The sequence below is a fragment of the Phyllobates terribilis genome, unplaced genomic scaffold, assembly GCF_046119375.1.
Source record: "Phyllobates terribilis strain yellow unplaced genomic scaffold, ASM4611937v1 Scaffold_414__1_contigs__length_1644244, whole genome shotgun sequence".
NCBI lineage: Eukaryota > Metazoa > Chordata > Amphibia > Anura > Dendrobatidae > Phyllobates > Phyllobates terribilis.
Genome location: NW_027363174.1, coordinates 1513481 through 1538474, shown reverse-complemented (window position 1 = coordinate 1538474; position 24994 = coordinate 1513481). Strand labels below are relative to the sequence as shown.

Below are 24994 nucleotides of genomic sequence, written 5' to 3'. Positions count from 1 at the left end.
TTCTCCTCCCTTCCAACGGTGTTGAGGCGGGTGGGAACAGCCGGGGGTTGAGGGTACTGTGCTAAAAGAGGTGGAGTTATGCAGATCTAAAACGCGTGGATTGCAGCAGCAGCAAGCCGAAAAGTGCAGGCATGTGAGGGATCTAGAGGTTGACAGCATGTCTTCTTAACGGGAGTCCAGGTGGCCATCTCCACAAATGGACTTTTCAGAATCCTTGGGTGGCACCGTAGTCGGAAACCAATTCTGGTTATCGCTTCTCGGCCTTTTGGCTAAGATCAAGTGTAGTATCTGTTCTTATCAGTTTAATATCTGATACGTCCCCTATCTGGGGACCATATATTAAATGGATTTTTAGAACAGGGAGATGGAAAAAGAGCTTGCTCTGTCCACTCCACGCATTGACCTGGTATTGCAGTATCTCCAGGACCGGTGCACCCCTTCTTTAATGCAGTTTCTAAAATCAGAAAGAATTGAATTCAATGCTTTTTGTTCATTTTGCTTGTTTGTCGGATTTTGGGATGGACTCTTTGGCTTTGCTTTTCTTCTCCTCATTGGATTTTTCATGTTAAAAGTTGCAGAAGCCAGATGACAAGCTCATTTTGGTTCAACTTCAGCAACTGTGCATTGCATTGCCATGTAATGTAATGTAATGCAATGCTATCTATCTAGCTCTCCCTCTATACTTCCTTTTGGATAAACAGACATATTAGGCAAGCATTTTGGAGCTTTCACCTAAATAACTACAGGTGGTGAGATAAGCTGCACAATATAATTGACCTTTCAGTATATTGTTGCACACACACCATCTATTTAGCAAATGCCCTTGTTATCAACAGCAGCCTTTTAAACTCACCTGAGCTAACAGGTATGTGAGCTGGTTACTCTGCTGCGCTTAAAATTTCTTTTTTGGTTTGCTACAATGCCTTTTCTGAAACGTTGTCTCCCTCTGCTGGAACACTGACTTCTTTCATTTAATGCCTGCAGACTATAAAAGAGAAACCAACCCAAAAAGTTTGGTTGATTAGTCTGTGGCATTCTTTTAAACTGTTGCTTATGGCGGTCTCTGTGAGCTTCTCAGTGACATTCAGCCATCCAGGTATCCCGCCTGCAGTAGACGGAATGTGGCAATGGAACGCTGGCTGCGCGTGTCATAATAGGCTCTGAGCCTTTATATACCTGCGCACAGCAGCAGCCACCTTCAGTCTGCTGCTGGACAGCCAGCAGCAGCAGCAGCAGGAGAGGTAATTAATCAGCAACCCTCCTGCTAAGGGTAGACAGCTGCTCGTTCCACCCCCCCCCCGCCTTAATTGGTTCTCCTCCCTTCCAACGGTGTTGAGGCGGGTGGGAACAGCCGTGGGTTGAGGGTACTGTGCTAAAAGAGGTGGAGTTATGCAGATCTAAAACGCGTGGATTGCAGCAGCAGCAAGCCGGAAAGTGCAGGCATGTGAGGGATCTAGAGGTTGACAGCATGTCTTCTTAACGGGAGTCCAGGTGGCCATCTCCACAAATGGACTTTTCAGAATCCTTGGGTGGCACCGTAGTCGGAAACCAATTCTGGTTATCGCTTCTCGGCCTTTTGGCTAAGATCAAGTGTAGTATCTGTTCTTATCAGTTTAATATCTGATACGTCCCCTATCTGGGGACCATATATTAAATGGATTTTTAGAACAGGGAGATGGAAAAAGAGCTTGCTCTGTCCACTCCACGCATTGACCTGGTATTGCAGTATCTCCAGGACCGGTGCACCCCTTCTTTAATGCAGTTTCTAAAATCAGAAAGAATTGAATTCAATGCTTTTTGTTCATTTTGCTTGTTTGTCGGATTTTGGGATGGACTCTTTGGCTTTGCTTTTCTTCTCCTCATTGGATTTTTCATGTTAAAAGTTGCAGAAGCCAGATGACAAGCTCATTTTGGTTCAACTTCAGCAACTGTGCATTGCATTGCCATGTAATGTAATGTAATGCAATGCTATCTATCTAGCTCTCCCTCTATACTTCCTTTTGGATAAACAGACATATTAGGCAAGCATTTTGGAGCTTTCACCTAAATAACTACAGGTGGTGAGATAAGCTGCACAATATAATTGACCTTTCAGTATATTGTTGCACACACACAATCTATTTAGCAAATGCCCTTGTTATCAACAGCAGCCTTTTAAACTCACCTGAGCTAACAGGTATGTGAGCTGGTTACTCTGCTGCGCTTAAAATTTCTTTTTTGGTTTGCTACAATGCCTTTTCTGAAACGTTGTCTCCCTCTGCTGGAACACTGACTTCTTTCATTTAATGCCTGCAGACTATAAAAGAGAAACCAACCCAAAAAGTTTGGTTGATTAGTCTGTGGCATTCTTTTAAACTGTTGCTTATGGCGGTCTCTGTGAGCTTCTCAGTGACATTCAGCCATCCAGGTATCCCGCCTGCAGTAGACGGAATGTGGCAATGGAACGCTGGCTGCGCGTGTCATAATAGGCTCTGAGCCATTATATACCTGCGCACAGCAGCAGCCACCTTCAGTCTGCTGCTGGACAGCCAGCAGCAGCAGCAGGAGAGGTAATTAATCAGCAACCCTCCTGCTAAGGGTAGACAGCTGCTCGTTCCACCCCCCCCCCCGCCTTAATCGGTTCTCCTCCCTTCCAACGGTGTTGAGGCGGGTGGGAACAGCCGGGGGTTGAGGGTACTGTGCTAAAAGAGGTGGAGTTATGCAGATCTAAAACGCGTGGATTGCAGCAGCAGCAAGCCGAAAAGTGCAGGCATGTGAGGGATCTAGAGGTTGACAGCATGTCTTCTTAACGGGAGTCCAGGTGGCCATCTCCACAAATGGACTTTTCAGAATCCTTGGGTGGCACCGTAGTCGGAAACCAATTCTGGTTATCGCTTCTCGGCCTTTTGGCTAAGATCAAGTGTAGTATCTGTTCTTATCAGTTTAATATCTGATACGTCCCCTATCTGGGGACCATATATTAAATGGATTTTTAGAACAGGGAGATGGAAAAAGAGCTTGCTCTGTCCACTCCACGCATTGACCTGGTATTGCAGTATCTCCAGGACCAGTGCACCCCTTCTTTAATGCAGTTTCTAAAATCAGAAAGAATTGAATTCAATGCTTTTTGTTCATTTTGCTTGTTTGTCGGATTTTGGGATGGACTCTTTGGCTTTGCTTTTCTTCTCCTCATTGGATTTTTCATGTTAAAAGTTGCAGAAGCCAGATGACAAGCTCATTTTGGTTCAACTTCAGCAACTGTGCATTGCATTGCCATGTAATGTAATGTAATGCAATGCTATCTATCTAGCTCTCCCTCTATACTTCCTTTTGGATAAACAGACATATTAGGCAAGCATTTTGGAGCTTTCACCTAAATAACTACAGGTGGTGAGATAAGCTGCACAATATAATTGACCTTTCAGTATATTGTTGCACACACACCATCTATTTAGCAAATGCCCTTGTTATCAACAGCAGCCTTTTAAACTCACCTGAGCTAACAGGTATGTGAGCTGGTTACTCTGCTGCGCTTAAAATTTCTTTTTTGGTTTGCTACAATGCCTTTTCTGAAACGTTGTCTCCCTCTGCTGGAACACTGACTTCTTTCATTTAATGCCTGCAGACTATAAAAGAGAAACCAACCCAAAAAGTTTGGTTGATTAGTCTGTGGCATTCTTTTAAACTGTTGCTTATGGCGGTCTCTGTGAGCTTCTCAGTGACATTCAGCCATCCAGGTATCCCGCCTGCAGTAGACGGAATGTGGCAATGGAACGCTGGCTGCGCGTGTCATAATAGGCTCTGAGCCTTTATATACCTGCGCACAGCAGCAGCCACCTTCAGTCTGCTGCTGGACAGCCAGCAGCAGCAGCAGCAGGAGAGGTAATTAATCAGCAACCCTCCTGCTCGTTCCACCCCCCCCCGCCTTAATTGGTTCTCCTCCCTTCCAACGGTGTTGAGGCGGGTGGGAACAGCCGGGGGTTGAGGGTACTGTGCTAAAAGAGGTGGAGTTATGCAGATCTAAAACGCGTGGATTGCAGCAGCAGCAAGCCGAAAAGTGCAGGCATGTGAGGGATCTAGAGGTTGACAGCATGTCTTCTTAACGGGAGTCCAGGTGGCCATCTCCACAAATGGACTTTTCAGAATCCTTGGGTGGCACCGTAGTCGGAAACCAATTCTGGTTATCGCTTCTCGGCCTTTTGGCTAAGATCAAGTGTAGTATCTTTCGAAAAGGCGGTTTTGGATGTTGGCCGCCCTAGTAGATTGATACATTATGCACACTGGGGTTTAGGCGCTTGTTAGTACGCCAGGTGGCTAATATAGTCATCTGGTGGAAAGCATGGCCCCCCAGGATCGACGCCATTGGGCCGGGGAAGATCGAAAGCCCGAAGTGTGAAGTGCCCCAGGAGTGGTGACCCTGGGGTGCCTTAACTCACTGGGATTGGGAACCCCACTTGAGTTTATGGCACATTTGCACAAGCACTTTAAATTTTCTTTCTTCGCACACACCCTTATTCCGGGCCTTCTGGCCTTAGGATGGGGAATTTTTCAATTCCCGGTCGAAGGTCCGGGCAGTATTATACTGTGAAACCTTCACTATTTATTTAATTTCTTTGTCACTGTGTGTCCACTTATTCACGTGTGTCACGTCCTACTAGGATTTTGTCGGGATGCGGTTCCCTTACGGGTTCCTCTCTTGGCAGGTCTAGGGGGGGAGTGTGTGGCCATCAGGTTCCGCTCCCCCCTGAACCCCCCTGGCTCTCCTCTTTCGGGAGGAGAGCGTTGTTGGCTCCCCTCTTCCGGGAGGGGAGCACAGTCTTTGGCTCCCAGTGCCTTGCTCGGGTGAGAACTCGGGCAGGTGCTGGGGGTAAGATTGGGTCGCCTCTGGCTCCGGCTGGAGGTGGCTATTTGTCCCTGTTCCTCGCTGTGGCCTTCTGGCTCGGAGGGACGGGGAATGGTTTGGGGGACCCTTCTCCTTTTGGAGAGGGTTTCAAGAAGACCAGCATCCTAGTGCACTTTTTTTGTGGCACTTGTCACTTTTTTAAGCGCACTCGGGTTTTGTACACGAATTCGGGCTTTCGATAAAAAAAAAAAAAATCTGTTCTTATCAGTTTAATATCTGATACGTCCCCTATCTGGGGACCATATATTAAATGGATTTTTAGAACAGGGAGATGGAAAAAGAGCTTGCTCTGTCCACTCCACGCATAGACCTGGTATTGCAGTATCTCCAGGACCGGTGCACCCCTTCTTTAATGCAGTTTCTAAAATCAGAAAGAATTGAATTCAATGCTTTTTGTGCATTTTGCTTGTTTGTCGGATTTTGGGATGGACTCTTTGGCTTTGCTTTTCTTCTCCTCATTGGATTTTTCATGTTAAAAGTTGCAGAAGCCAGATGACAAGCTCATTTTGGTTCAACTTCAGCAACTGTGCATTGCATTGCCATGTAATGTAATGTAATGCAATGCTATCTATCTAGCTCTCCCTCTATACTTCCTTTTGGATAAACAGACATATTAGGCAAGCATTTTGGAGCTTTCACCTAAATAACTACAGGTGGTGAGATAAGCTGCACAATATAATTGACCTTTCAGTATATTGTTGCACACACACCATCTATTTAGCAAATGCCCTTGTTATCAACAGCAGCCTTTTAAACTCACCTGAGCTAACAGGTATGTGAGCTGGTTACTCTGCTGCACTTAAAATTTCTTTTTTTGGTTTGCTACAATGCCTTTTCTGAAACGTTGTCTCCCTCTGCTGGAACACTGACTTCTTTCATTTAATGCCTGCAGACTATAAAAGAGAAACCAACCCAAAAAGTTTGGTTGATTAGTCTGTGGCATTCTTTTAAACTGTTGCTTATGGCGGTCTCTGTGAGCTTCTCAGTGACATTCAGCCATCCAGGTATCCCGCCTGCAGTAGACGGAATGTGGCAATGGAACGCTGGCTGCGCGTGTCATAATAGGCTCTGAGCCTTTATATACCTGCGCACAGCAGCAGCCACCTTCAGTCTGCTGCTGGACAGCCAGCAGCAGCAGGAGAGGTAATTAATCAGCAACCCTCCTGCTAAGGGTAGACAGCTGCTCGTTCCACCCCCCCCCCCGCCTTAATTGGTTCTCCTCCCTTCCAACGGTGTTGAGGCGGGTGGGAACAGCCGGGGGTTGAGGGTACTGTGCTAAAAGAGGTGGAGTTATGCAGATCTAAAACGCGTGGATTGCAGCAGCAGCAAGCCGAAAAGTGCAGGCATGTGAGGGATCTAGAGGTTGACAGCATGTCTTCTTAACGGGAGTCCAGGTGGCCATCTCCACAAATGGACTTTTCAGAATCCTTGGGTGGCACCGTAGTCGGAAACCAATTCTGGTTATCGCTTCTCGGCCTTTTGGCTAAGATCAAGTGTAGTATCTGTTCTTATCAGTTTAATATCTGATACGTCCCCTATCTGGGGACCATATATTAAATGGATTTTTAGAACAGGGAGATGGAAAAAGAGCTTGCTCTGTCCACTCCACGCATTGACCTGGTATTGCAGTATCTCCAGGACCGGTGCACCCCTTCTTTAATGCAGTTTCTAAAATCAGAAAGAATTGAATTCAATGCTTTTTGTTCATTTTGCTTGTTTGTCGGATTTTGGGATGGACTCTTTGGCTTTGCTTTTCTTCTCCTCATTGGATTTTTCATGTTAAAAGTTGCAGAAGCCAGATGACAAGCTCATTTTGGTTCAACTTCAGCAACTGTGCATTGCATTGCCATGTAATGTAATGTAATGCAATGCTATCTATCTAGCTTTCCCTCTATACTTCCTTTTGGATAAACAGACATATTAGGCAAGCATTTTGGAGCTTTCACCTAAATAACTACAGGTGGTGAGATAAGCTGCATAATATAATTGACCTTTCAGTATATTGTTGCACACACACCATCTATTTAGCAAATGCCCTTGTTATCAACAGCAGCCTTTTAAACTCACCTGAGCTAACAGGTATGTGAGCTGGTTACTCTGCTGCACTTAAAATTTCTTTTTTGGTTTGCTACAATGCCTTTTCTGAAACGTTGTCTCCCTCTGCTGGAACACTGACTTCTTTCATTTAATGCCTGCAGACTATAAAAGAGAAACCAACCCAAAAAGTTTGGTTGATTAGTCTGTGGCATTCTTTTAAACTGTTGCTTATGGCGGTCTCTGTGAGCTTCTCAGTGACATTCAGCCATCCAGGTATCCCGCCTGCAGTAGACGGAATGTGGCAATGGAACGCTGGCTGCGCGTGTCATAATAGGCTCTGAGCCTTTATATACCTGCGCACAGCAGCAGCCACCTTCAGTCTGCTGCTGGACAGCCAGCAGCAGCAGCAGCAGGAGAGGTAATTAATCAGCAACCCTCCTGCTAAGGGTAGACAGCTGCTCGTTCCACCCCCCCCCCGCCTTAATTGGTTCTCCTCCCTTCCAACGGTGTTGAGGCGGGTGGGAACAGCCGGGGGTTGAGGGTACTGTGCTAAAAGAGGTGGAGTTATGCAGATCTAAAACGCGTGGATTGCAGCAGCAGCAAGCCGAAAAGTGCAGGCATGTGAGGGATCTAGAGGTTGACAGCATGTCTTCTTAACGGGAGTCCAGGTGGCCATCTCCACAAATGGACTTTTCAGAATCCTTGGGTGGCACCGTAGTCGGAAACCAATTCTGGTTATCGCTTCTCGGCCTTTTGGCTAAGATCAAGTGTAGTATCTGTTCTTATCAGTTTAATATCTGATACGTCCCCTATCTGGGGACCATATATTAAATGGATTTTTAGAACAGGGAGATGGAAAAAGAGCTTGCTCTGTCCACTCCACGCATTGACCTGGTATTGCAGTATCTCCAGGAGCGGTGCACCCCTTCTTTAATGCAGTTTCTAAAATCAGAAAGAATTGAATTCAATGCTTTTTGTTCATTTTGCTTGTTTGTCGGATTTTGGGATGGACTCTTTGGCTTTGCTTTTCTTCTCCTCATTGGATTTTTCATGTTAAAAGTTGCAGAAGCCAGATGACAAGCTCATTTTGGTTCAACTTCAGCAACTGTGCATTGCATTGCCATGTAATGTAATGTAATGCAATGCTATCTATCTAGCTCTCCCTCTATACTTCCTTTTGGATAAACAGACATATTAGGCAAGCATTTTGGAGCTTTCACCTAAATAACTACAGGTGGTGAGATAAGCTGCACAATATAATTGACCTTTCAGTATATTGTTGCACACACACCATCTATTTAGCAAATGCCCTTGTTATCAACAGCAGCCTTTTAAACTCACCTGAGCTAACAGGTATGTGAGCTGGTTACTCTGCTGCGCTTAAAATTTCTTTTTTGGTTTGCTACAATGCCTTTTCTGAAACGTTGTCTCCCTCTGCTGGAACACTGACTTCTTTCATTTAATGCCTGCAGACTATAAAAGAGAAACCAACCCAAAAAGTTTGGTTGATTAGTCTGTGGCATTCTTTTAAACTGTTGCTTATGGCGGTCTCTGTGAGCTTCTCAGTGACATTCAGCCATCCAGGTATCCCGCCTGCAGTAGACGGAATGTGGCAATGGAACGCTGGCTGCGCGTGTCATAATAGGCTCTGAGCCTTTATATACCTGCGCACAGCAGCAGCCACCTTCAGTGTGCTGCTGGACAGCCAGCAGCAGCAGCAGCAGGAGAGGTAATTAATCAGCAACCCTCCTGCTAAGGGTAGACAGCTGCTCGTTCCACCCCCCCCCCGCCTTAATTGGTTCTCCTCCCTTCCAACGGTGTTGAGGCGGGTGGGAACAGCCGGGGGTTGAGGGTACTGTGCTAAAAGAGGTGGAGTTATGCAGATCTAAAACGCGTGGATTGCAGCAGCAGCAAGCCGAAAAGTGCAGGCATGTGAGGGATCTAGAGGTTGACAGCATGTCTTCTCAACGGGAGTCCAGGTGGCCATCTCCACAAATGGACTTTTCAGAATCCTTGGGTGGCACCGTAGTCGGAAACCAATTCTGGTTATCGCTTCTCGGCCTTTTGGCTAAGATCAAGTGTAGTATCTGTTCTTATCAGTTTAATATCTGATACGTCCCCTATCTGGGGACCATATATTAAATGGATTTTTAGAACAGGGAGATGGAAAAAGAGCTTGCTCTGTCCACTCCACGCATTGACCTGGTATTGCAGTATCTCCAGGACCGGTGCACCCCTTCTTTAATGCAGTTTCTAAAATCAGAAAGAATTGAATTCAATGCTTTTTGTTCATTTTGCTTGTTTGTCGGATTTTGGGATGGACTCTTTGGCTTTGCTTTTCTTCTCCTCATTGGATTTTTCATGTTAAAAGTTGCAGAAGCCAGATGACAAGCTCATTTTGGTTCAACTTCAGCAACTGTGCATTGCATTGCCATGTAATGTAATGTAATGCAATGCTATCTATCTAGCTCTCCCTCTATACTTCCTTTTGGATAAACAGACATATTAGGCAAGCATTTTGGAGCTTTCACCTAAATAACTACAGGTGGTGAGATAAGCTGCACAATATAATTGACCTTTCAGTATATTGTTGCACACACACCATCTATTTAGCAAATGCCCTTGTTATCAACAGCAGCCTTTTAAACTCACCTGAGCTAACAGGTATGTGAGCTGGTTACTCTGCTGCGCTTAAAGTTTCTTTTTTGGTTTGCTACAATGCCTTTTCTGAAACGTTGTCTCCCTCTGCTGGAACACTGACTTCTTTCATTTAATGCCTGCAGACTATAAAAGAGAAACCAACCCAAAAAGTTTGGTTGATTAGTCTGTGGCATTCTTTTAAACTGTTACTTATGGCGGTCTCTGTGAGCTTCTCAGTGACATTCAGCCATCCAGGTATCCCGCCTGCAGTAGACGGAATGTGGCAATGGAACGCTGGCTGCGCGTGTCATAATAGGCTCTGAGCCTTTATATACCTGCGCACAGCAGCAGCCACCTTCAGTCTGCTGCTGGACAGCCAGCAGCAGCAGCAGCAGGAGAGGTAATTAATCAGCAACCCTCCTGCTAAGGGTAGACAGCTGCTCGTTCCACCCCCCCCCCGCCTTAATTGGTTCTCCTCCCTTCCAACGGTGTTGAGGCGGGTGGGAACAGCCGGGGGTTGAGGGTACTGTGCTAAAAGAGGTGGAGTTATGCAGATCTAAAACGCGTGGATTTCAGCAGCAGCAAGCCGAAAAGTGCAGGCATGTGAGGGATCTAGAGGTTGACAGCATGTCTTCTTAACGGGAGTCCAGGTGGCCATCTCCACAAATGGACTTTTCAGAATCCTTGGGTGGCACCGTAGTCGGAAACCAATTCTGGTTATCGCTACTCGGCCTTTTGGCTAAGATCAAGTGTAGTATCTGTTCTTATCAGTTTAATATCTGATACGTCCCCTATCTGGGGACCATATATTAAATGGATTTTTAGAACAGGGAGATGGAAAAAGAGCTTGCTCTGTCCACTCCACGCATTGACCTGGTATTGCAGTATCTCCAGGAGCGGTGCACCCCTTCTTTAATGCAGTTTCTAAAATCAGAAAGAATTGAATTCAATGCTTTTTGTTCATTTTTCTTGTTTGTCGGATTTTGGGATGGACTCTTTGGCTTTGCTTTTCTTCTCCTCATTGGATTTTTCATATTAAAAGTTGCAGAAGCCAGATGACAAGCTCATTTTGGTTCAACTTCAGCAACTGTGCATTGCATTGCCATGTAATGTAATGTAATGCAATGCTATCTATCTAGCTCTCCCTCTATACTTCCTTTTGGATAAACAGACATATTAGGCAAGCATTTTGGAGCTTTCACCTAAATAACTACAGGTGGTGAGATAAGCTGCACAATATAATTGACCTTTCAGTATATTGTTGCACACACACCATCTATTTAGCAAATGCCCTTGTTATCAACAGCAGCCTTTTAAACTCACCTGAGCTAACAGGTATGTGAGCTGGTTACTCTGCTGCGCTTAAAATTTCTTTTTTGGTTTGCTACAATGCCTTTTCTGAAACGTTGTCTCCCTCTGCTGGAACACTGACTTCTTTCATTTAATGCCTGCAGACTATAAAAGAGAAACCAACCCAAAAAGTTTGGTTGATTAGTCTGTGGCATTCTTTTAAACTGTTGCTTATGGCGGTCTCTGTGAGCTTCTCAGTGACATTCAGCCATCCAGGTATCCCGCCTGCAGTAGACGGAATGTGGCAATGGAACGCTGGCTGCGCGTGTCATAATAGGCTCTGAGCCTTTATATACCTGCGCACAGCAGCAGCCACCTTCAGTCTGCTGCTGGACAGCCAGCAGCAGCAGCAGCAGGAGAGGTAATTAATCAGCAACCCTCCTGCTAAGGGTAGACAGCTGCTCGTTCCACCCCCCCCCCCGCCTTAATTGGTTCTCCTCCCTTCCAACGGTGTTGAGGCGGGTGGGAACAGCCGGGGGTTGAGGGTACTGTGCTAAAAGAGGTGGAGTTATGCAGATCTAAAACGCGTGGATTGCAGCAGCAGCAAGCCGAAAAGTGCAGGCATGTGAGGGATCTAGAGGTTGACAGCATGTCTTCTCAACGGGAGTCCAGGTGGCCATCTCCACAAATGGACTTTTCAGAATCCTTGGGTGGCACCGTAGTCGGAAACCAATTCTGGTTATCGCTTCTCGGCCTTTTGGCTAAGATCAAGTGTAGTATCTGTTCTTATCAGTTTAATATCTGATACGTCCCCTATCTGGGGACCATATATTAAATGGATTTTTAGAACAGGGAGATGGAAAAAGAGCTTGCTCTGTCCACTCCACGCATTGACCTGGTATTGCAGTATCTCCAGGACCGGTGCACCCCTTCTTTAATGCAGTTTCTAAAATCAGAAAGAATTGAATTCAATGCTTTTTGTTCATTTTGCTTGTTTGTCGGATTTTGGGATGGACTCTTTGGCTTTGCTTTTCTTCTCCTCATTGGATTTTTCATGTTAAAGTTGCAGAAGCCAGATGACAAGCTCATTTTGGTTCAACTTCAGCAACTGTGCATTGCATTGCCATGTAATGTAATGTAATGCAATGCTATCTATCTAGCTCTCCCTCTATACTTCCTTTTGGATAAACAGACATATTAGGCAAGCATTTTGGAGCTTTCACCTAAATAACTACAGGTGGTGAGATAAGCTGCACAATATAATTGACCTTTCAGTATATTGTTGCACACACACCATCTATTTAGCAAATGCCCTTGTTATCAACAGCAGCCTTTTAAACTCACCTGAGCTAACAGGTATGTGAGCTGGTTACTCTGCTGCGCTTAAAATTTCTTTTTTGGTTTGCTACAATGCCTTTTCTGAAACGTTGTCTCCCTCTGCTGGAACACTGACTTCTTTCATTTAATGCCTGCAGACTATAAAAGAGAAACCAACCCAAAAAGTTTGGTTGATTAGTCTGTGGCATTCTTTTAAACTGTTACTTATGGCGGTGTCTGTGAGCTTCTCAGTGACATTCAGCCATCCAGGTATCCCGCCTGCAGTAGACGGAATGTGGCAATGGAACGCTGGCTGCGCGTGTCATAATAGGCTCTGAGCCTTTATATACCTGCGCACAGCAGCAGCCACCTTCAGTCTGCTGCTGGACAGCCAGCAGCAGCAGCAGCAGGAGAGGTAATTAATCAGCAACCCTCCTGCTAAGGGTAGACAGCTGCTCGTTCCACCCCCCCCCCGCCTTAATTGGTTCTCCTCCCTTCCAACGGTGTTGAGGCGGGTGGGAACAGCCGGGGGTTGAGGGTACTGTGCTAAAAGAGGTGGAGTTATGCAGATCTAAAACGCGTGGATTGCAGCAGCAGCAAGCCGAAAAGTGCAGGCATGTGAGGGATCTAGAGGTTGACAGCATGTCTTCTTAACGGGAGTCCAGGTGGCCATCTCCACAAATGGACTTTTCAGAATCCTTGGGTGGCACCGTAGTCGGAAACCAATTCTGGTTATCGCTTCTCGGCCTTTTGGCTAAGATCAAGTGTAGTATCTGTTCTTATCAGTTTAATATCTGATACGTCCCCTATCTGGGGACCATATATTAAATGGATTTTTAGAACAGGGAGATGGAAAAAGAGCTTGCTCTGTCCACTCCACGCATTGACCTGGTATTGCAGTATCTCCAGGACCGGTGCACCCCTTCTTTAATGCAGTTTCTAAAATCAGAAAGAATTGAATTCAATGCTTTTTGTTCATTTGGCTTGTTTGTTGGATTTTGGGATGGACTCTTTGGCTTTGCTTTTCTTCTCCTCATTGGATTTTTCATGTTAAAAGTTGCAGAAGCCAGATGACAAGCTCATTTTGGTTCAACTTCAGCAACTGTGCATTGCATTGCCATGTAATGTAATGTAATGCAATGCTATCTATCTAGCTCTCCCTCTATACTTCCTTTTGGATAAACAGACATATTAGGCAAGCATTTTGGAGCTTTCACCTAAATAACTACAGGTGGTGAGATAAGCTGCACAATATAATTGACCTTTCAGTATATTGTTGCACACACACCATCTATTTAGCAAATGCCCTTGTTATCAACAGCAGCCTTTTAAACTCACCTGAGCTAACAGGTATGTGAGCTGGTTACTCTGCTGCGCTTAAAATTTCTTTTTTGGTTTGCTACAATGCCTTTTCTGAAACGTTGTCTCCCTCTGCTGGAACACTGACTTCTTTCATTTAATGCCTGCAGACTATAAAAGAGAAACCAACCCAAAAAGTTTGGTTGATTAGTCTGTGGCATTCTTTTAAACTGTTACTTATGGCGGTCTCTGTGAGCTTCTCAGTGACATTCAGCCATCCAGGTATCCCGCCTGCAGTAGACGGAATGTGGCAATGGAACGCTGGCTGCGCGTGTCATAATAGGCTCTGAGCCTTTATATACCTGCGCACAGCAGCAGCCACCTTCAGTCTGCTGCTGGACAGCCAGCAGCAGCAGCAGCAGGAGAGGTAATTAATCAGCAACCCTCCTGCTAAGGGTAGACAGCTGCTCGTTCCACCCCCCCCCCCGCCTTAATTGGTTCTCCTCCCTTCCAACGGTGTTGAGGCGGGTGGGAACAGCCGGGGGTTGAGGGTACTGTGCTAAAAGAGGTGGAGTTATGCAGATCTAAAACGCGTGGATTGCAGCAGCAGCAAGCCGAAAAGTGCAGGCATGTGAGGGATCTAGAGGTTGACAGCATGTCTTCTTAACGGGAGTCCAGGTGGCCATCTCCACAAATGGACTTTTCAGAATCCTTGGGTGGCACCGTAGTCGGAAACCAATTCTGGTTATCGCTTCTCGGCCTTTTGGCTAAGATCAAGTGTAGTATCTGTTCTTATCAGTTTAATATCCGATACGTCCCCTATCTGGGGACCATATATTAAATGGATTTTTAGAACAGGGAGATGGAAAAAGAGCTTGCTCTGTCCACTCCACGCATTGACCTGGTATTGCAGTATCTCCAGGACCGGTGCACCCCTTCTTTAATGCAGTTTCTAAAATCAGAAAGAATTGAATTCAATGCTTTTTGTTCATTTTGCTTGTTTGTCGGATTTTGGGATGGACTCTTTGGCTTTGCTTTTCTTCTCCTCATTGGATTTTTCATGTTAAAAGTTGCAGAAGCCAGATGACAAGCTCATTTTGGTTCAACTTCAGCAACTGTGCATTGCATTGCCATGTAATGTAATGTAATGCAATGCTATCTATCTAGCTCTCCCTCTATACTTCCTTTTGGATAAACAGACATATTAGGCAAGCATTTTGGAGCTTTCACCTAAATAACTACAGGTGGTGAGATAAGCTGCACAATATAATTGACCTTTCAGTATATTGTTGCACACACACCATCTATTTAGCAAATGCCCTTGTTATCAACAGCAGCCTTTTAAACTCACCTGAGCTAACAGGTATGTGAGCTGGTTACTCTGCTGCGCTTAAAATTTCTTTTTTGGTTTGCTACAATGCCTTTTCTGAAACGTTGTCTCCCTCTGCTGGAACACTGACTTCTTTCATTTAATGCCTGCAGACTATAAAAGAGAAACCAACCCAAAAAGTTAGGTTGATTAGTCTGTGGCATTCTTTTAAACTGTTGCTTATGGCGGTCTCTGTGAGCTTCTCAGTGACATTCAGCCATCCAGGTATCCCGCCTGCAGTAGACGGAATGTGGCAATGGAACGCTGGCTGCGCGTGTCATAATAGGCTCTGAGCCTTTATATACCTGCGCACAGCAGCAGCCACCTTCAGTCTGCTGCTGGACAGCCAGCAGCAGCAGCAGCAGGAGAGGTAATTAATCAGCAACCCTCCTGCTAAGGGTAGACAGCTGCTCGTTCCACCCCCCCCCCCCGCCTTAATTGGTTCTCCTCCCTTCCAACGGTGTTGAGGCGGGTGGGAACAGCCGGGGGTTGAGGGTACTGTGCTAAAAGAGGTGGAGTTATGCAGATCTAAAACGCGTGGATTGCAGCAGCAGCAAGCCGAAAAGTGCAGGCATGTGAGGGATCTAGAGGTTGTCAGCATGTCTTCTTAACGGGAGTCCAGGTGGCCATCTCCACAAATGGACTTTTCAGAATCCTTGGGTGGCACCGTAGTCGGAAACCAATTCTGGTTATCGCTTCTCGACCTTTTGGCTAAGATCAAGTGTAGTATCTGTTCTTATCAGTTTAATATCTGATACGTCCCCTATCTGGGGACCATATATTAAATGGATTTTTAGAACAGGGAGATGGAAAAAGAGCTTGCTCTGTCCACTCCACGCATTGACCTGGTATTGCAGTATCTCCAGGACCGGTGCACCCCTTCTTTAATGCAGTTTCTAAAATCAGAAAGAATTGAATTCAATGCTTTTTGTTCATTTTGCTTGTTTGTCGGATTTTGGGATGGACTCTTTGGCTTTGCTTTTCTTCTCCTCATTGGATTTTTCATGTTAAAAGTTGCAGAAGCCAGATGACAAGCTCATTTTGGTTCAACTTCAGCAACTGTGCATTGCATTGCCATGTAATGTAATGTAATGCAATGCTATCTATCTAGCTCTCCCTCTATACTTCCTTTTGGATAAACAGACATATTAGGCAAGCATTTTGGAGCTTTCACCTAAATAACTACAGGTGGTGAGATAAGCTGCACAATATAATTGACCTTTCAGTATATTGTTGCACACACACCATCTATTTAGCAAATGCCCTTGTTATCAACAGCAGCCTTTTAAACTCACCTGAGCTAACAGGTATGTGAGCTGGTTACTCTGCTGCGCTTAAAATTTCTTTTTTGGTTTGCTACAATGCCTTTTCTGAAACGTTGTCTCCCTCTGCTGGAACACTGACTTCTTTCATTTAATGCCTGCAGACTATAAAAGAGAAACCAACCCAAAAAGTTTGGTTGATTAGTCTGTGGCATTCTTTTAAACTGTTGCTTATGGCGGTCTCTGTGAGCTTCTCAGTGACATTCAGCCATCCAGGTATCCCGCCTGCAGTAGACGGAATGTGGCAATGGAACGCTGGCTGCGCGTGTCATAATAGGCTCTGAGCCTTTATATACCTGCGCACAGCAGCAGCCACCTTCAGTCTGCTGCTGGACAGCCAGCAGCAGCAGCAGCAGGAGAGGTAATTAATCAGCAACCCTCCTGCTAAGGGTAGACAGCTGCTCGTTCCACCCCCCCCCCCCGCCTTAATTGGTTCTCCTCCCTTCCAACGGTGTTGAGGCGGGTGGGAACAGCCGGGGGTTGAGGGTACTGTGCTAAAAGAGGTGGAGTTATGCAGATCTAAAACGCGTGGATTGCAGCAGCAGCAAGCCGAAAAGTGCAGGCATGTGAGGGATCTAGAGGTTGACAGCATGTCTTCTTAACGGGAGTCCAGGTGGCCATCTCCACAAATGGACTTTTCAGAATCCTTGGGTGGCACCGTAGTCGGAAACCAATTCTGGTTATCGCTTCTCGGCCTTTTGGCTAAGATCAAGTGTAGTATCTGTTCTTATCAGTTTAATATCTGATACGTCCCCTATCTGGGGACCATATATTAAATGGATTTTTAGAACAGGGAGATGGAAAAAGAGCTTGCTCTGTCCACTCCACGCATTGACCTGGTATTGCAGTATCTCCAGGACCGGTGCACCCCTTCTTTAATGCAGTTTCTAAAATCAGAAAGAATTGAATTCAATGCTTTTTGTTCATTTTGCTTGTTTGTCGGATTTTGGGATGGACTCTTTGGCTTTGCTTTTCTTCTCCTAATTGGATTTTTCATGTTAAAAGTTGCAGAAGCCAGATGACAAGCTCATTTTGGTTCAACTTCAGCAACTGTGCATTGCATTGCCATGTAATGTAATGTAATGCAATGCTATCTATCTAGCTCTCCCTCTATACTTCCTTTTGGATAAACAGACATATTAGGCAAGCATTTTGGAGCTTTCACCTAAATAACTACAGGTGGTGAGATAAGCTGCACAATATAATTGACCTTTCAGTATATTGTTGCACACACACCATCTATTTAGCAAATGCCCTTGTTATCAACAGCAGCCTTTTAAACTCACCTGAGCTAACAGGTATGTGAGCTGGTTACTCTGCTGCGCTTAAAATTTCTTTTTTGGTTTGCTACAATGCCTTTTCTGAAACGTTGTCTCCCTCTGCTGGAACACTGACTTCTTTCATTTAATGCCTGCAGACTATAAAAGAGAAACCAACCCAAAAAGTTTGGTTGATTAGTCTGTGGCATTCTTTTAAACTGTTGCTTATGGCGGTCTCTGTGAGCTTCTCAGTGACATTCAGCCATCCAGGTATCCCGCCTGCAGTAGACGGAATGTGGCAATGGAACGCTGGCTGCGCGTGTCATAATAGGCTCTGAGCCTTTATATACCTGCGCACAGCAGCAGCCACCTTCAGTCTGCTGCTGGACAGCCAGCAGCAGCAGCAGCAGGAGAGGTAATTAATCAGCAACCCTCCTGCTAAGGGTAGACAGCTGCTCGTTCCACCCCCCCCCCCGCCTTAATTGGTTCTCCTCCCTTCCAACGGTGTTGAGGCGGGTGGGAACAGCCGGGGGTTGAGGGTACTGTGCTAAAAGAGGTGGAGTTATGCAGATCTAAAACGCGTGGATTGCAGCAGCAGCAAGCCGAAAAGTGCAGGCATGTGAGGGATCTAGAGGTTGTCAGCATGTCTTCTTAACGGGAGTCCAGGTGGCCATCTCCACAAATGGACTTTTCAGAATCCTTGGGTGGCACCGTAGTCGGAAACCAATTCTGGTTATCGCTTCTCGACCTTTTGGCTAAGATCAAGTGTAGTATCTGTTCTTATCAGTTTAATATCTGATACGTCCCCTATCTGGGGACCATATATTAAATGGATTTTTAGAACAGGGAGATGGAAAAAGAGCTTGCTCTGTCCACTCCACGCATTGACCTGGTATTGCAGTATCTCCAGGACCGGTGCACCCCTTCTTTAATGCAGTTTCTAAAATCAGAAAGAATTGAATTCAATGCTTTTTGTTCATTTTGCTTGTTTGTCGGATTTTGGGATGGACTCTTTGGCTTTGCTTTTCTTCTCCTCATTGGATTTTTCATGTTAAAAGTTGCAGAAGCCAGATGACAAGCTCATTTTGGTTCAACTTCAGCAACTGTGCATTGCATTGCCATGTAATGTAATGTAATGCAATGCTATCTATCTAGCTCTCCCTCTATACTTCCTTTTGGATAAACAGACATATTAGGCAAGCATTTTGGAGCTTTCACTTAAATAACTACAGGTGGTGAGATAAGCTGCACAATATAATTGACCTTTCAGTATATTGTTGCACACACACCATCTATTTAGCAAATGCCCTTGTTATCAACAGCAGCCTTTTAAACTCACCTGAGCTAACAGGTATGTGAGCTGGTTACTCTGCTGCGCTTAAAATTTCTTTTTTGGTTTGCTACAATGCCTTTTCTGAAACGTTGTCTCCCTCTGCTGGAACACTGACTTCTTTCATTTAATGCCTGCAGACTATAAAAGAGAAACCAACCCAAAAAGTTTGGTTGATTAGTCTGTGGCATTCTTTTAAACTGTTGCTTATGGCGGTCTCTGTGAGCTTCTCAGTGACATTCAGCCATCCAGGTATCCCGCCTGCAGTAGACGGAATGTGGCAATGGAACGCTGGCTGCGCGTGTCATAATAGGCTCTGAGCCTTTATATACCTGCGCACAGCAGCAGCCACCTTCAGTCTGCTGCTGGACAGCCAGCAGCAGCAGCAGCAGGAGAGGTAATTAATCAGCAACCCTCCTGCTAAGGGTAGACAGCTGCTCGTTCCACCCCCCCCCCCCGCCTTAATTGGTTCTCCTCCCTTCCAACGGTGTTGAGGCGGGTGGGAACAGCCGGGGGTTGAGGGTACTGTGCTAAAAGAGGTGGAGTTATGCAGATCTAAAACGCGTGGATTGCAGCAGCAGCAAGCCGAAAAGTGCAGGCATGTGAGGGATCTAGAGGTTGACAGCATGTCTTCTTAACGGGAGTCCAGGTGGCCATCTCCACAAATGGACTTTTCAGAATCCTTGGGTGGCACCGTAGTCGGAAACCAATTCTGGTTATCGCTTCTCGGCCTTTTGGCTAAGATCAAGTGTAGTATCTGTTCTTATCAGTTTAATATCTGATACGTCCCCTATCTGGGGACCATATATTAAATGGATTTTTAGAACAGGGAGATGGAAAAAGAGCTTGCTCTGTCCACTCCACGCATTGACCTGGTATTGCAGTATCTCCAGGACCGGTGCACCCCTTCTTTAATGCAGTTTCTAAAATCAGAAAGAATTGAATTCAATGCTTTTTGTTCATTTTGCTTGTTTGTCGGATTTTGGGATGGACTCTTTGGCTTTGCTTTTCTTCTCCTAATTGGATTTTTCATGTTAAAAGTTGCAGAAGCCAGATGACAAGCTCATTTTGGTTCAACTTCAGCAACTGTGCATTGCATTGCCATGTAATGTAATGTAATGCAATGCTATCTATCTAGCTCTCCCTCTATACTTCCTTTTGGATAAACAGACATATTAGGCAAGCATTTTGGAGCTTTCACCTAAATAACTACAGGTGGTGAGATAAGCTGCACAATATAATTGACCTTTCAGTATATTGTTGCACACACACCATCTATTTAGCAAATGCCCTTGTTATCAACAGCAGCCTTTTAAACTCACCTGAGCTAACAGGTATGTGAGCTGGTTACTCTGCTGCGCTTAAAATTTCTTTTTTGGTTTGCTACAATGCCTTTTCTGAAACGTTGTCTCCCTCTGCTGGAACACTGACTTCTTTCATTTAATGCCTGCAGACTATAAAAGAGAAACCAACCCAAAAAGTTTGGTTGATTAGTCTGTGGCATTCTTTTAAACTGTTGCTTATGGCGGTCTCTGTGAGCTTCTCAGTGACATTCAGCCATCCAGGTATCCCGCCTGCAGTAGACGGAATGTGGCAATGGAACGCTGGCTGCGCGTGTCATAATAGGCTCTGAGCCTTTATATACCTGCGCACAGCAGCAGCCACCTTCAGTCTGCTGCTGGACAGCCAGCAGCAGCAGCAGCAGGAGAGGTAATTAATCAGCAACCCTCCTGCTAAGGGTAGACAGCTGCTCGTTCCACCCCCCCCCCCGCCTTAATTGGTTCTCCTCCCTTCCAACGGTGTTGAGGCGGGTGGGAACAGCCGGGAGTTGAGGGTACTGTGCTAAAAGAGGTGGAGTTATGCAGATCTAAAACGCGTGGATTGCAGCAGCAGCAAGCCGAAAAGTGCAGGCATGTGAGGGATCTAGAGGTTGACAGCATGTCTTCTTAACGGGAGTCCAGGTGGCCATCTCCACAAATGGACTTTTCAGAATCCTTGGGTGGCACCGTAGTCGGAAACCAATTCTGGTTATCGCTTCTCGGCCTTTTGGCTAAGATCAAGTGTAGTATCTGTTCTTATCAGTTTAATATCTGATACGTCCCCTATCTGGGGACCATATATTAAATGGATTTTTAGAACAGGGAGATGGAAAAAGAGCTTGCTCTGTCCACTCCACGCATTGACCTGGTATTGCAGTATCTCCAGGACCGGTGCACCCCTTCTTTAATGCAGTTTCTAAAATCAGAAAGAATTGAATTCAATGCTTTTTGTTCATTTTGCTTGTTTGTCGGATTTTGGGATGGACTCTTTGGCTTTGCTTTTCTTCTCCTCATTGGATTTTTCATGTTAAAAGTTGCAGAAGCCAGATGACAAGCTCATTTTGGTTCAACTTCAGCAACTGTGCATTGCATTGCCATGTAATGTAATGTAATGCAATGCTATCTATCTAGCTCTCCCTCTATACTTCCTTTTGGATAAACAGACATATTAGGCAAGCATTTTGGAGCTTTCACCTAAATAACTACAGGTGGTGAGATAAGCTGCACAATATAATTGACCTTTCAGTATATTGTTGCACACACACCATCTATTTAGCAAATGCCCTTGTTATCAACAGCAGCCTTTTAAACTCACCTGAGCTAACAGGTATGTGAGCTGGTTACTCTGCTGCGCTTAAAATTTCTTTTTTGGTTTGCTACAATGCCTTTTCTGAAACGTTGTCTCCCTCTGCTGGAACACTGACTTCTTTCATTTAATGCCTGCAGACTATAAAAGAGAAACCAACCCAAAAAGTTTGGTTGATTAGTCTGTGGCATTCTTTTAAACTGTTGCTTATGGCGGTCTCTGTGAGCTTCTCAGTGACATTCAGCCATCCAGGTATCCCGCCTGCAGTAGACGGAATGTGGCAATGGAACGCTGGCTGCGCGTGTCATAATAGGCTCTGAGCCTTTATATACCTGCGCACAGCAGCAGCCACCTTCAGTCTGCTGCTGGACAGCCAGCAGCAGCAGCAGCAGGAGAGGTAATTAATCAGCAACCCTCCTGCTAAGGGTAGACAGCTGCTCGTTCCACCCCCCCCCCCGCCTTAATTGGTTCTCCTCCCTTCCAACGGTGTTGAGGCGGGTGGGAACAGCCGGGGGTTGAGGGTACTGTGCTAAAAGAGGTGGAGTTATGCAGATCTAAAACGCGTGGATTGCAGCAGCAGCAAGCCGAAAAGTGCAGGCATGTGAGGGATCTAGAGGTTGACAGCATGTCTTCTTAACGGGAGTCCAGGTGGCCATCTCCACAAATGGACTTTTCAGAATCCTTGGGTGGCACCGTAGTCGGAAACCAATTCTGGTTATCGCTTCTCGGCCTTTTGGCTAAGATCAAGTGTAGTATCTGTTCTTATCAGTTTAATATCTGATACGTCCCCTATCTGGGGACCATATATTAAATGGATTTTTAGAACAGGGAGATGGAAAAAAGCTTGCTCTGTCCACTCCACGCATTGACCTGGTATTGCAGTATCTCCAGGACCGGTGCACCCCTTCTTTAATGCAGTTTCTAAAATCAGAAAGAATTGAATTCAATGCTTTTTGTTCATTTTGCTTGTTTGTCGGATTTTGGGATGGACTATTTGGCTTTGCTTTTCTTCTCCTCATTGGATTTTTCATGTTAAAAGTTGCAGAAGCCAGATGACAAGCTCATTTTGGTTCAACTTCAGCAACTGTGCATTGCATTGCCATGTAATGTAATGTAATGCAATGCTATCTATCTAGCTCTCCCTCTATACTTCCTTTTGGATAAACAGACATATTAGGCAAGCATTTTGGAGCTTTCACCTAAATAACTACAGGTGGTGAGATAAGCTGCACAATATAATTGACCTTTCAGTATATTGTTGCACACACACCATCTATTTAGCAAATGCCCTTGTTATCAACAGCAGCCTTTTAAACTCACCTGAGCTAACAGGTATGTGAGCTGGTTACTCTGCTGCGCTTAAAATTTCTTTTTTGGTTTGCTACAATGCCTTTTCTGAAACGTTGTCTCCCTCTGCTGGAACACTGACTTCTTTCATTTAATGCCTGCAGACTATAAAAGAGAAACCAACCCAAAAAGTTTGGTTGATTAGTCTGTGGCATTCTTTTAAACTGTTGCTTATGGCGGTCTCTGTGAGCTTCTCAGTGACATTCAGCCATCCAGGTATCCCGCCTGCAGTAGACGGAATGTGGCAATGGAACGCTGGCTGCGCGTGTCATAATAGGCTCTGAGCCTTTATATACCTGCGCACAGCAGCAGCCACCTTCAGTCTGCTGCTGGACAGCCAGCAGCAGCAGCAGCAGGAGAGGTAATTAATCAGCAACCCTCCTGCTAAGGGTAGACAGCTGCTCGTTCCACCCCCCCCCCCCGCCTTAATTGGCTCTCCTCCCTTCCAACGGTGTTGAGGCGGGTGGGAACAGCCGGGGGTTGAGGGTACTGTGCTAAAAGAGGTGGAGTTATGCAGATCTAAAACGCGTGGATTGCAGCAGCAGCAAGCCGAAAAGTGCAGGCATGTGAGGGATCTAGAGGTTGACAGCATGTCTTCTTAACGGGAGTCCAGGTGGCCATCTCCACAAATGGACTTTTCAGAATCCTTGGGTGGCACCGTAGTCGGAAACCAATTCTGGTTATCGCTTCTCGGCCTTTTGGCTAAGATCAAGTGTAGTATCTGTTCTTATCAGTTTAATATCTGATACGTCCCCTATCTGGGGACCATATATTAAATGGATTTTTAGAACAGGGAGATGGAAAAAGAGCTTGCTCTGTCCACTCCACGCATTGACCTGGTATTGCAGTATCTCCAGGACCGGTGCACCCCTTCTTTAATGCAGTTTCTAAAATCAGAAAGAATTGAATTCAATGCTTTTTGTTCATTTTGCTTGTTTGTCGGATTTTGGGATGGACTCTTTGGCTTTGCTTTTCTTCTCCTCATTGGATTTTTCATGTTAAAAGTTGCAGAAGCCAGATGACAAGCTCATTTTGGTTCAACTTCAGCAACTGTGCATTGCATTGCCATGTAATGTAATGTAATGCAATGCTATCTATCTAGCTCTCCCTCTATACTTCCTTTTGGATAAACAGACATATTAGGCAAGCATTTTGGAGCTTTCACCTAAATAACTACAGGTGGTGAGATAAGCTGCACAATATAATAGACCTTTCAGTATATTGTTGCACACACACCATCTATTTAGCAAATGCCCTTGTTATCAACAGCAGCCTTTTAAACTCACCTGAGCTAACAGGTATGTGAGCTGGTTACTCTGCTGCGCTTAAAATTTCTTTTTTGGTTTGCTACAATGCCTTTTCTGAAACGTTGTCTCCCTCTGCTGGAACACTGACTTCTTTCATTTAATGCCTGCAGACTATAAAAGAGAAACCAACCCAAAAAGTTTGGTTGATTAGTCTGTGGCATTCTTTTAAACTGTTGCTTATGGCGGTCTCTGTGAGCTTCTCAGTGACATTCAGCCATCCAGGTATCCCGCCTGCAGTAGACGGAATGTGGCAATGGAACGCTGGCTGCGCGTGTCATAATAGGCTCAGAGCCTTTATATACCTGCGCACAGCAGCAGCCACCTTCAGTCTGCTGCTGGACAGCCAGCAGCAGCAGCAGCAGGAGAGGTAATTAATCAGCAACCCTCCTGCTAAGGGTAGACAGCTGCTCGTTCCACCCCCCCCCCCGCCTTAATTGGTTCTCCTCCCTTCCAACAGTGTTGAGGCGGGTGGGAACAGCCGGGGGTTGAGGGTACTGTGCTAAAAGAGGTGGAGTTATGCAGATCTAAAACGCGTGGATTGCAGCAGCAGCAAGCCGAAAAGTGCAGGCATGTGAGGGATCTAGAGGTTGACAGCATGTCTTCTTAACGGGAGTCCAGGTGGCCATCTCCACAAATGGACTTTTCAGAATCCTTGGGTGGCACCGTAGTCGGAAACCAATTCTGGTTATCGCTTCTCGGCCTTTTGGCTAAGATCAAGTGTAGTATCTGTTCTTATCAGTTTAATATCTGATACGTCCCCTATCTGGGGACCATATATTAAATGGATTTTTAGAACAGGGAGATGGAAAAAGAGCTTGCTCTGTCCACTCCACGCATTGACCTGGTATTGCAGTATCTCCAGGACCGGTGCACTCCTTCTTTAATGCAGTTTCTAAAATCAGAAAGAATTGAATTCAATGCTTTTTGTTCATTTTGCTTGTTTGTCGGATTTTGGGATGGACTCTTTGGC

The 24994-nt window shown here is 45.4% G+C and overlaps 19 non-coding genes and 1 pseudogene across 19 annotated transcripts; all 20 read left to right on the top strand.

Moving 5' to 3' along the window:
* Positions 1–249: 249 nt before the first annotated feature.
* LOC141225929 (U2 spliceosomal RNA) lies at positions 250–440 on the top strand. Its single transcript, XR_012293160.1, has one exon. It is a non-coding gene; the product is annotated as a U2 spliceosomal RNA (small nuclear RNA).
* Positions 441–1560: 1120 nt separating this feature from the next.
* LOC141225928 (U2 spliceosomal RNA) lies at positions 1561–1751 on the top strand. Its single transcript, XR_012293159.1, has one exon. It is a non-coding gene; the product is annotated as a U2 spliceosomal RNA (small nuclear RNA).
* A 1118-nt stretch (positions 1752–2869) lies between these two features.
* LOC141226674 (U2 spliceosomal RNA) lies at positions 2870–3060 on the top strand. Its single transcript, XR_012293799.1, has one exon. It is a non-coding gene; the product is annotated as a U2 spliceosomal RNA (small nuclear RNA).
* Positions 3061–4162: 1102 nt separating this feature from the next.
* Positions 4163–4254, top strand: LOC141226385 (U2 spliceosomal RNA; annotated as a pseudogene).
* Positions 4255–5043: 789 nt separating this feature from the next.
* On the top strand, positions 5044–5229 carry LOC141226309 (U2 spliceosomal RNA). The gene has a single exon (XR_012293515.1). It is a non-coding gene; the product is annotated as a U2 spliceosomal RNA (small nuclear RNA).
* Positions 5230–6345: 1116 nt separating this feature from the next.
* LOC141225927 (U2 spliceosomal RNA) lies at positions 6346–6536 on the top strand. Its single transcript, XR_012293158.1, has one exon. It is a non-coding gene; the product is annotated as a U2 spliceosomal RNA (small nuclear RNA).
* Positions 6537–7656: 1120 nt separating this feature from the next.
* Positions 7657–7847, top strand: LOC141226632 (U2 spliceosomal RNA). Its single transcript, XR_012293758.1, has one exon. It is a non-coding gene; the product is annotated as a U2 spliceosomal RNA (small nuclear RNA).
* A 1120-nt stretch (positions 7848–8967) lies between these two features.
* On the top strand, positions 8968–9158 carry LOC141225926 (U2 spliceosomal RNA). Its single transcript, XR_012293157.1, has one exon. It is a non-coding gene; the product is annotated as a U2 spliceosomal RNA (small nuclear RNA).
* Positions 9159–10278: 1120 nt separating this feature from the next.
* On the top strand, positions 10279–10469 carry LOC141226227 (U2 spliceosomal RNA). The gene has a single exon (XR_012293451.1). It is a non-coding gene; the product is annotated as a U2 spliceosomal RNA (small nuclear RNA).
* Positions 10470–11590: 1121 nt separating this feature from the next.
* LOC141225925 (U2 spliceosomal RNA) lies at positions 11591–11781 on the top strand. The gene has a single exon (XR_012293156.1). It is a non-coding gene; the product is annotated as a U2 spliceosomal RNA (small nuclear RNA).
* Positions 11782–12900: 1119 nt separating this feature from the next.
* On the top strand, positions 12901–13091 carry LOC141225923 (U2 spliceosomal RNA). The gene has a single exon (XR_012293155.1). It is a non-coding gene; the product is annotated as a U2 spliceosomal RNA (small nuclear RNA).
* A 1121-nt stretch (positions 13092–14212) lies between these two features.
* On the top strand, positions 14213–14403 carry LOC141226184 (U2 spliceosomal RNA). The gene has a single exon (XR_012293409.1). It is a non-coding gene; the product is annotated as a U2 spliceosomal RNA (small nuclear RNA).
* Positions 14404–15525: 1122 nt separating this feature from the next.
* LOC141226195 (U2 spliceosomal RNA) lies at positions 15526–15716 on the top strand. The gene has a single exon (XR_012293420.1). It is a non-coding gene; the product is annotated as a U2 spliceosomal RNA (small nuclear RNA).
* Positions 15717–16838: 1122 nt separating this feature from the next.
* On the top strand, positions 16839–17029 carry LOC141225922 (U2 spliceosomal RNA). Its single transcript, XR_012293154.1, has one exon. It is a non-coding gene; the product is annotated as a U2 spliceosomal RNA (small nuclear RNA).
* Positions 17030–18150: 1121 nt separating this feature from the next.
* Positions 18151–18341, top strand: LOC141226194 (U2 spliceosomal RNA). Its single transcript, XR_012293419.1, has one exon. It is a non-coding gene; the product is annotated as a U2 spliceosomal RNA (small nuclear RNA).
* Positions 18342–19463: 1122 nt separating this feature from the next.
* LOC141225921 (U2 spliceosomal RNA) lies at positions 19464–19654 on the top strand. The gene has a single exon (XR_012293153.1). It is a non-coding gene; the product is annotated as a U2 spliceosomal RNA (small nuclear RNA).
* A 1121-nt stretch (positions 19655–20775) lies between these two features.
* Positions 20776–20966, top strand: LOC141225920 (U2 spliceosomal RNA). The gene has a single exon (XR_012293152.1). It is a non-coding gene; the product is annotated as a U2 spliceosomal RNA (small nuclear RNA).
* Positions 20967–22087: 1121 nt separating this feature from the next.
* On the top strand, positions 22088–22277 carry LOC141226200 (U2 spliceosomal RNA). The gene has a single exon (XR_012293424.1). It is a non-coding gene; the product is annotated as a U2 spliceosomal RNA (small nuclear RNA).
* A 1122-nt stretch (positions 22278–23399) lies between these two features.
* Positions 23400–23590, top strand: LOC141225918 (U2 spliceosomal RNA). Its single transcript, XR_012293150.1, has one exon. It is a non-coding gene; the product is annotated as a U2 spliceosomal RNA (small nuclear RNA).
* A 1121-nt stretch (positions 23591–24711) lies between these two features.
* Positions 24712–24902, top strand: LOC141225996 (U2 spliceosomal RNA). Its single transcript, XR_012293226.1, has one exon. It is a non-coding gene; the product is annotated as a U2 spliceosomal RNA (small nuclear RNA).
* The last annotated feature ends 92 nt before the right edge of the window (positions 24903–24994 follow it).